The 7,506-nt window shown below is 38.7% G+C and overlaps 1 non-coding gene across 1 annotated transcript; it reads left to right on the top strand.

Annotated features, from left to right (window-relative positions):
• Positions 1-2,605: 2,605 nt before the first annotated feature.
• Positions 2,606-2,744, top strand: LOC127053003 (U4 spliceosomal RNA). Its single transcript, XR_007774929.1, has one exon. It is a non-coding gene; the product is annotated as a U4 spliceosomal RNA (small nuclear RNA).
• The last annotated feature ends 4,762 nt before the right edge of the window (positions 2,745-7,506 follow it).

Raw genomic sequence — 7,506 nt, 5'->3', positions numbered from 1 at the left:
AAATATTTAGTAAGCTGCCTAGAGAGAACTCTGGGAAAGTATGACGTGAGACTCCCAGTGGCCTCTGTCCCTGATGATACAGTTATTGTTTGATTTATGTGGACTTGCAGCTGCCCTTGCTTTGACCCTAGGAAGGGCTGTGTGGGAAGTTTGTGTCTCAGATAGGCTGAAGCGTTGGTCTGCAGAGTGTCTGGAGCCTAAGTGTATGCAAAGAAACTGATAAATAGGGAAAAGGCCCAGTTTGCTCCAGCTGGAAATCAGAAAGTTGAAGTAACTGCTGCATCCTCACAGACCCACTCTAGGAAAGAGGGCATTCTCTCTAGGACTACTGTATGTAAGTATTTTATTCAGTTCTCTAAAAGCTTGTGGATTTTACAGTATCAGTCTACACAAAAATTAACTATGCTCTATTAAGATATTTGCAGTTTAGAACACTTCTGTCATCTAATTTTTAAAATGCTGATCAAGGAACAATAGAAAAACTTATACCTTTTAAATAAGGTATTCTTTACTGCCAATCATTTTGTTTCAGGAATATTATACATATGTAAACTGCTTCGGTGACCTACAGTATACTGGCCATTCAAGAGATGCATTTTCTCCTCCTGAAGATAACAAGGAAGTGCAAAATTCAGTGCAATAATAATCAGAAGTATTTTAGTCATATAATTATTATGCAATGGCAGCTTCTGAGCCCCAAGGATTCTGCGTGACATTCAGGATTAGATTTGGTAAAATTAATCCTGTGTCTGAAGTACAAATGTGTCTGTTAACTGTGTAAAAATAAATTAAATTTTATTGTTGATGTCCTTCTAAACTAACTTTTTTTTGGTGGTGGATCCGTTTCAATGTTACCCATTCTCAACAAACCAGACAGGCAGACATCAAAGCTATACAATTATAAAGGACTTATCTCCCTTTATTTTTCCAATTTATTTAAATGATTCCTTTGAAATAATTACACGCATAGCAATTATTTAAAAGTATCAGAGATTACAAAATCGTCACATACAAAACTATCCATCAATAGGATAAAGCAATCCCTGTTACGAAAATCCCCCAAAAAACACCATACAGACAGATGAACAGAGCAAATACCATTTATGGGGTGGGGAGTAAGCTCTCCTCAGAGAGCAGTTTAATTTGGGATTCTTCACATATTAAAAAACAAAAATCCAAAATAAAACAAAAATCCCCACCAGAGCTCATATCATTAAAAGGCCTGATTTATGCAGCACTGTGTTATCTGATTCTATTAGCTTTCATTGCAAAATGAATCCACTCTTAGTTTAATCACAGATGTGGTTAGAGAATTGCCTTTTGAGTGCAGCTAAATATACAACCGGGGATATCAGAATATAGTAGCCAGTGAGAGTGGCAGGTAACTTCTTGTCAATTCTTGGTTTAATTTTCATAACTTCAGAAAGTACAACCTCCCACTCTGGAGACAAAACAAAGCTGGAGTCAAAACTGAGATTGAAATCCACTGTCTAATTCGTGTCGTTGTTCATTCTTTCCCAGGATATGAGGTGCACTAAATAAATCTAAAAGACGTTTAGCCCAAGTTCCTGAAATTCCTTTGGAACAAGAAATTTCCCTTTTGACACAACTGTCAAAATATTTACGATAGATGTTAATGTACTGTCAATTCAGACATTTTGAAGAGCTCCCTGGAGGGTCTCCTTAAAGAAATATGTTCCACATTGTAATAGTTATCATAATAAAATTATGAAAAACAACATAGCATCTTCTGCCATTAATAACATGAAAACAGATGCACAGTATGTCTTCAGTTTGTATACGTGACTTCTGGTAAGTGACTCAGATGTTTTTGTGTCATGAGTTCATAGTTTACTTTCTATATATTGATGAGTTTACCATTAAAATGTCACTTTCTCTTCACTTTTGATAAACTGAAGATGACTGACAAATCCTTTGATTAGGACTAATAGCTGAATATTCCTGAACCTTTGTACGACACACAAGAGTTACAGTGGATGGATAACCTACTGTTTCAGTAGATGTTTCAGTTTACGTTTTGTCACCTGATGGAGATTTAATACTATCAAAAGTAAGGTTACAAAAGCAAAGCAGTATGATTTTCAGACGTGCTTATGTTACTTAGGAGCCTAAGTACCATTGACTTTAATGTTTGTCAACCAGTTAGGCAATTCTGAAAAATTTTCACTAAGTCATTATGGAAAGGACATTTTATTTCTTTTATATGCTTCCTAATAACTATGAAAAAAGACTTTTCATACAAAAGGCTTAGCAGGAATAACATCAGAAACAGTAAAAAATGAGCAGGGCATAATGTATATCTTTATACAGGAAAAATTCACCTTAAAGCAGCCTAACTAAGGACTAAAGTGTTGGGCCCTAAGTGTGGCATTAATTGTGATCCTAGATAACTGATATGATAGTAATTGCTCTAATTAAGGGGTGCATCACAGTTCCCAGTCTATCACCCCGTTTTCAGTTGCAACTTTCAGAAACTTTTACTTTTTAGGTTAATATTTCCCAGACTTCATCTCTGTGCAAATGTGATTATTTTGTCTTTTCTTTTTAAAGTGTAAGTAATAATGGTTGAATAAGAGAAGTGTGTGTGTGTGTGCAGTGGCAGTATCATAACCAATGAAGTTAATCTGAGGTATGATTATTGCTAGTTGAAAATTCTTTTTCCATTATAAAAGAAATGGTTGTAACTCTTCTGTCTGGGGTAAAACATTAAAATTTGTCAGAGAAACAGCTGTCATTGAAGAGAAGAGCTTTTGAGTGTTCTGGTGAAATCTGGTTATTATTTGATCAAGTTATGATACTTTTAAAATAGAATGCTGAGCAACTGAATTTTTTTTGCTAAGTTCAGCATGGGCAACTAAGGAAGGATGTGTTCTGTATGTATGCATGCCTAGCTTAAGAGTATGTGAAAGGAATACTGCAGGTAGACATGTGGGGTGAGGAAATACTTCCACAGAGTTCTTTCTTGGTTCAGTCCCTGCAGATCTTGTAAACTGTAAGAGATTAGAGACAGCTACTGCACCCTTTGTAGATGTGCATGTAGGTGCTCAGCTCTGAGGCACCACAAGAGCTCTGCACTTCATACGATTTGCAGGTGAAGGCCTCATTCTTGCCGACCTCCTCAAATGTGAGAGATAGAGCATTCCAGTTTATAGCATATACACATGCTATTGTCAATTTTGCAAACCAGCAGAGCTTTAGTGTCCTGGAGATTGAAGTTCCTTCTTTTAGTATTTTTTCTATTTTACATATTTTTTATTTACTACCCACCCCTCCAAGGCAATTTCATACCTGAAAACTGTAATAAAAATGGTCTCTCAAAGTCAGGAAATTCCAGTTCCTTGTGCATATGCATCATGATGACAATATACAGCCTTTAATTCATTCTCAAATATCATTCTTCATTTTAATATCATTTTGATTGTTTTCTAAAGTGAACAAATACTCCAGTTTACACTGACTCAGTGCAAGCTGTAAATTCAGTGGTCACAGCTGACATTCACATATATAACTGTGAACATATAATTAAGGACTATGGGCTAGAATCACAAAGGGACTTAATGCCTAACTTGTAGGTGCCTTGTCACCCAGTGCAAGACACAGACCTGAGTTAAGCACCTAGGCTCCCTATACAATGCATGGGGAGAGTTGGGTGCCTCAGAATAGGATCTACAAAAACCAACATGCTGAGCAGGGTGCTGCCAAGTTAGCCAATAAGAAATGGCATGGAAAGGAGAGCACGCTAAGCCCTAGCCTTGCAAGGAGCTGGGTGCTTATCTCTGCTGGGATTCTCAGCTGTGAATCCTCTCCTGGAGTTAGGCATCTAAATTGTTTTTTACAGGAGGCAGTAGCAGCAGTAGTCCTTTTATAATCTTTAACCCAGTAGTTAGGACCCTCAACCAGCAGATGGGAAATCCAGGTTCAATTCCCCCATCTACCTGCTATGGAGAATGGATAGGAACTTGGGTCTTCCACTTCTCAGGAGAGTGCCCTAACCACTGGCTGAGTGTCTCTCTCTCCGTTTCCCCTGTTAAAATTATACCATTTTGTATACATAATTAAATATGTATTGGATCAGAGAGCATGTCAGACTGACTCTATAGTCCAGTGGTTGGGGCACTCAGCTAACTAGAGGAACACCCCAAGTTTAAATCCCTTCTCCACATCAGGCAGAGGAGGGAAATGAGTCTGGGTCTCCCACATCCTGGGTGAGTTCCTTAACCACTTGGCTAAAGGTTATAAGGGAGGCCGCCATCTCCTCCCCCAGCCTGGCTGTTTTATGTGGGGTTAGGCATGCTCTGATTATGCATACCGTGTTGCATCCTGCAGGGCAGATAGACAGATGCCTAATCTGAGTATCCCACTAGGGCTTAAGTGTGAGATAGGCACCATGAGCTTAGACTGAGGCAGCTGTGGATATGCTCACTAGCAGAAAATTAAGTGACTTGGGAATTTAACAGTGGAAATATAGGTACGTAGGAACTTAAGGTACCTCCAGGGTTAGATGACAGCAGCTGAGCAAGAATTTTGAGGATCCCCATGGTGACCAAATGTTGGCACCTATCTCCTGTTGTGAAACTAGCCCCACACTGTAATGCATACAACACAAGATAATAGAATTAAAGTTGAATGTTCAATCTTAACTTTGGTATTTCCTAACTGTGGAGAGCTTTGCTATGCAACCTTAATGTTGTCATGTCATTTTTTGGATGAAATATATTACATATTTTAACTTTTGTTTCTCCATGCCCTTGAAAGACCTTCACAAAGAGCCCAATCCTGAAATCCTTTCTGAAGCAACACTCATTTAAATCAGTGGAAACTTTGCCTGAATAAAGACTAATTCATTATATCAGGATCAATTTAATTAATTTGACACATTACAGATGTGAATGTGGGTTTTGTACGCTCAATTTACATTTTTGATAGATTGGATCAGTGTAAATTTATTTTACTTTGTAATACTTTTTCACATAGAACAACCATCAAAAGGATGTTGGAAACACACACATCAGTTTTAAAAAATGCATATTTACCGAAGGAAAAAATTTAGACTTTGTCCATGCCTAATTGATCTGATTGATAAGGCCCCCACCCAGGATTCATTGTGTCACTCTCTTTCAAACAAATATTTACTAGCAGAGATAACAATGGCAGCATTCCAGCCTCACAGCACCTTTTCTCCTTGTGCTGGTGACATGAGGGGAAAGTTTTCTATGCTATGGATATGTCTATGCTGGGGGAAGGTATTAATGTATATTTTGGGAGAGGAAGTGTAGGCCTCAAGATATGGCTTCAGTTCAGATTCCCTGGAGTCATAAAATAATCTTCTCAGGTACAGTAGATAAACTATTCCATGTAGCCTGCTGTGACCATCTTTCAAGTGAGCCCTTAAGATCCAAGCTCTTATTTGCTCTGCAGGAGTCATTACTGATCACATGATGCCGTCATTTTCTTTCAGAGTAGGGATAAGTCTACATTGCAGAGGAAAGTGTGCCTCCAGTTTGAGTAGGCAGAGAGGCACATGCTAGCTTTGCTCAAGCTAGAGCATTAAAAATAGCAGCATGGATGTTGCAGAATGAGCTACCCACCCGAGTACAAGCCTGCCTGACCCTGTGGATCCAAGCTCAGGTGGCTAGGCCATGCTGAGGCCCAGGCTGCAATGTCTACACTGCTGGTTTTAATGCACTACTTAGAGCAAAGTTGGTCTGTCTCCCTAGGCTGAGAGGAGTGCTCCAAGCTGCAGTGTAGACATACCGTAAGAGTTTAACCTAGCATCCTCCCCAAAATATTGCGGAGCATACTATGTGCTTGGTGGCTGCAGTTTTATCCCAAAGAAATTCACAGTTGATACAAGTTCCAGTAGAAATGTAAAATACTGGGTGCATCTCTCTTAGGGTTCATTTACATTTGATCTTGGGGATGTGATTGAGGCAAAGGTAGTGTGAGTACCTCTATGTGAGCTGGGAATCACATCTCCCAGCTCAAATACAGATGTATCCATAGTGTGAGTATATACTATATTCTTTTTCTGGAGCACATTTCAGCATTTCATACAAGTTTTCAGTTACAGCATATGTTTTGTACACACTACATATTTTACATAAAGTCTATTTTAGAAATATTTTAGACATTTTAAATTTTTTAAAGTCAGGCTTTCCTTGTATCCCTCCTCCTGTGAAGTAACTTGCCTTATTTATCATGAGTCCAACTGTTCAGTACTTGAGAGAAAATTATGATGATTAATCAGCTTCAGAAACTTCTAAATATTACCTAAAATAGCTTTACTGTGATGATTTCAATAGTTAGAAATGTGGTTTAATTACAGTATTTTCAGCTCAGTTCAGTAGGTGTTCATCTGAAGTTCTCAAGCATGCAGCATTTTCATAGGTGTCAAAGCCCACATTATCCTGTTGTTACCTAAAATAACTGCTGAGTTTTGGATTTTGCAAAATATTGACTTTATATTTCATCAAACCCTGTAATTCGTTGAAAGCAACTTCACAGTTAACAGAATGAGCTTTTATTTGTGATATTGTGTTGTATAAAATGGCAAAATCAACATCACAATTAGTGCTAATTTGCCACCCTTATCTGCTGTCTCACCCCCTACTGGTCACAAAGCTTAGCAGAGGGGCCAAGAACCAAGTGAGCCATGGAGAGTTAATGTCCCTTCTCATCTCTACAGACGGTTCCTCCTGAGCTGAGTTGAAGCATATTGGCTGGGGATAGTGCTGGCCAGAAGTTTGCACTGCCCCTGCCCATCTTGTATTTGCCCTGGGGATATGCATAGAACTTCTGAGTCCAAGGCTGTCAGACTGGTACTTTTCATCTCTTTGACCCTCTGTCCTCACTCTTATCATGCACTTTTTATTTTTCCCATATGATTATTTGCCTTTTTCATCTTTGTCATCCCTCTTCTTTGCTAAAGGAGAGACTATTAATAGTTTAGTGGTGAGGGCCCCTTTGGAGCCCCACCTCTTCTGGAGAAGTCAAATCAACTGGTACCTTTAATCAATGCAGTTCCCCAAATCCTTCCCCACTGTGGAGGGAAGAGAAGGACACTAAGGCTATGTACGGCAGCTACACCAGACTTTAGGCTGCAGTAGTGGCTTCAGAGCAACTCCACTGCTGCTATGAGATTAGTGTTGGGGAATATTAATCCTAGTCTAATTATTTGGAATGGGAACATAGTTTAGAGTAAAATCAGCAACATGAGAAGACTTATAAATGAATCCTCAACCCTGTTCATTAGCACCAACTGTCTGAAATGTTGTAGACTCACAGTGACTTTCCACCTAGCTGCATTTCTCATAATTCACAAATGGCCTCATTATCTAGAGATGTTTCTTTTTTTTCAGGGCTGTTTAACCTGCCTCCCACAACAATTCTTTCTGAAGTAATGTTTGTCTTCTTTCTAATGAAAGCCTGAGTCTTGTCTTTTGAAGTAACTGGCAATGTTCTACTTCCTCAGATCTTCTTCTTAAA

Source organism: Gopherus flavomarginatus, chromosome 5, assembly GCF_025201925.1.
Source record: "Gopherus flavomarginatus isolate rGopFla2 chromosome 5, rGopFla2.mat.asm, whole genome shotgun sequence".
Taxonomy (NCBI): Eukaryota; Metazoa; Chordata; order Testudines; family Testudinidae; genus Gopherus; species Gopherus flavomarginatus.
This window is presented reverse-complemented; position numbering and strand designations above follow the sequence as displayed.